This window comes from Canis lupus, chromosome 21 (genome assembly GCF_003254725.2).
Source record: "Canis lupus dingo isolate Sandy chromosome 21, ASM325472v2, whole genome shotgun sequence".
Lineage (NCBI taxonomy): Eukaryota > Metazoa > Chordata > Mammalia > Carnivora > Canidae > Canis > Canis lupus.
In genome coordinates this window covers 47,300,029-47,302,810 of record NC_064263.1, presented here as the reverse complement: position 1 = coordinate 47,302,810, position 2,782 = coordinate 47,300,029, and the positions used below count along the sequence as shown (strand labels likewise).

Genomic DNA, 2,782 nt, shown 5'->3' with positions numbered 1-2,782 from the left:
TAGGCAGGGATTTGTATGAATTTTCTCCCATTGATATAAATGGTATGTTGGGAGAAAGAGAACCAAACCTGGCTTTGCTGCTCATGAGTTACAGAATTTGAAGCAAATTACTCCTCAACCTTGGTCAGAGTTTCTTTGTTTGCCAGTTGAAGGCATTTGCAGAATTATCTCTAAGGCACCTTCCAGTTCCAATAGCCGATGAATGTGAGTTAGAAAAATCGAAACAATTCAAGGCTACTCTACAAACATATAAAAGTAGAAAAAGTAGAATTTTTAGAAGAAAAATTCCTCTGAGGAAGCCGGACATCGTGCATGCTCAACTAGCTCCATTGTCTCCAGTTCCAGGAATCCTGAGTTCACTGTCATTTTTTAAGACCACAGTTTAATATCTCATGTTTGGATAAAGTTATTTGTTTTTTTTAAAGATTTTATTTTTATTTATTCATAAGAGAGAGCGACAGAGACACAGCAGAGGGAGAAACAGGTAGATGGAGAAGCAGACTCCACGAAAAATATGGAACACTTCATGAATTTGCGTGTCATCCTTGTGCAGGGGCCATACTAATCTTCTCTGGATACAGTTATTTGAAAACGAAAAGCTTGAAATCTTTGTTAAACACAGAGTAAAATTCTCATTCAAAATGAAATTTTAGTCTAGTTGAAAATTAGGCAGATACTAAAGAAGATAATATTACTAGGAAGAAATCCTAAGTTCATAGAAATCTTTGTTGATGGTTGTAAGAGTTGGGGGTCCTAATACTTATAGGTCCCCACATTCAAATATTTGATCCCAGGCAACTTACAGAGGTATAAACAGGATAAAGTATCCAACAAAAAATATGAGGCAACCACATATTAACCACATCAGAAAGCCATTACTCTATCAAGGCCTAAAAGAGCAAGAGGAGGAAATAGGGGAAATGAAGCCTTGGATTAAAGAGGTGCTGACTCACAGAGCTGGTACCTCGGATCATTGCCACTGTCAGACCCACTACAAGGCAGGGAGACAATGATGGAGGCAGGTGTGAGTATCCATATGTCAATTTTTTTTCTAGGCCTACCCTCTGGAATCCGGTCAGTGGCATCCATTGGCCAACCAATAGACATGGGTGCGGTCTATAGAGATTTGCCTCCTGGATTGCAGAGTGGGACAAAAGTGTGGGGCGAGGTAACACACAAGATCAGATTGTCAAATCCTATTCACACAAATCAGAGATGGTGTCTAGTGTTAGATTTTCTGGGCGGCTTCCAGGATACAAAGAATCAAGAGACACATTTTAAACAGGAAAATGTCTGGCACATTCAGGATCATTCTACATGTCCTTCTTTACTAATGAGATACCTGGGTAGCTTTTAGTTCATGAAACATCTCCATTTTATACCTTGCCTATTTATATGGCATTTTTGAGGAAATTATGCCCCATAAATCCATATATCCTAGGTTTAGTTCCTATAACCAATTATAACTATGGACATCCTGCTAAAATAATCCCATAGATGTGAACTCTCCTCCTAGAAAAATATCATTGTTCTATTTATCAGGAAGTCTGATATTTTGAAATGGAGATTAGAATTATGTGCATTCCTTCTTTCTTTACCTGGGAATATTTGATAATGGGGAAACGGTATCTCTTCCGTTACACTGCTAGCTCAAATTTTTAAATTTGAAAGTGAGTTACTATCAGTAATCTTCTTAGGGGATGAGCAGGTAAAAAGGAGTTAAAAATTATCATAAAAAACGTGGCTACTTCATTTATGGCTTTGAGGACACAGAATTAATCAAAGCTGCTGTCTTCCACCACCCACTTTATATCATGCTTACCCTCTCCCAACAGCTCAGCATATTTTTTATTTATTTGTTTGTTTTCCCTGCTACGAAACCCAAATTTTCTTTAGATGGTCTTATTTTTGTATATAGTAGTTTGCTGAGGCTCCCATAACAACATACCATAGACTAGGTGGCTTAAACAACAGAAATTTATTTTCTCACAGTTTTGGAGGATAAAAGTCCAAGGTTAAGGTTCTGGTGGATTCTGTTTCTAGTAAGGAGTCTCTTCTGGGCTTATAGATGCACAGGGGAAGCTCTGCTCATGATGTCCAGGGAGGTATACTGAACATGTCCAGCCCCTCAAACGCGTCAAGACACTGCTTTCCCATGTCTGCTAGTACCTCCCAAGCCACAGGTCAAAGGAGCATGTCCAAAGTTAAGCACGGTATGCACATTCCCTCTACTATGAAGCCAAACAAGCCACATGACGAAGCCCACTAACAGGAAGGAGGTACATACTTTCAATAGAGTATGTACTTTGGGGAGTACGGAGTCAATTTTTTTAAAGATTTTATTTATTTATTCATGAGAGATACAGAGAGAGACAGAGACAGGCTGAGGGAGAAGGAAGCTCCCTGCAGGGAGCCTGGCATGGGACTTGATCCCAGGACCCCAGGATCATGCCCTGAGCCAAAGGCGGATGCTCAACCACTGAGCCACCCAAGTGCCCCCGAGTCAACAATTTCCTTCAGCAATCTACTCTATTGTATTGGCCAAGTCTAGATAAGTAGACTCCCCAGTCTAACAATTACAATCCAAATTCTCATTCCTTTCTATGTGTTACGTGTGTGTGTGTGTGTGTGTGTGTGTGTCTTTCTCCCTAGGACCCTTCATGGTACTGTCATGCTTGTGATAATCAGTATCTACCAAATTGCTCTAACCTGACATTATGGTTTTTGCACATACGTGCCAACTGTCAATGCCTAGTAATCCCAGATTTATTTCAGAGGGTTA

At 39.8% G+C, this 2,782-nt stretch overlaps 1 non-coding gene across 1 annotated transcript; it reads right to left on the bottom strand.

Moving 5' to 3' along the window:
• Nucleotides 1–508: 508 nt before the first annotated feature.
• On the bottom strand, nucleotides 509–611 carry LOC112667998 (U6 spliceosomal RNA). The gene has a single exon (XR_003141379.1). It is a non-coding gene; the product is annotated as a U6 spliceosomal RNA (small nuclear RNA).
• Nucleotides 612–2,782: the final 2,171 nt, after the last annotated feature.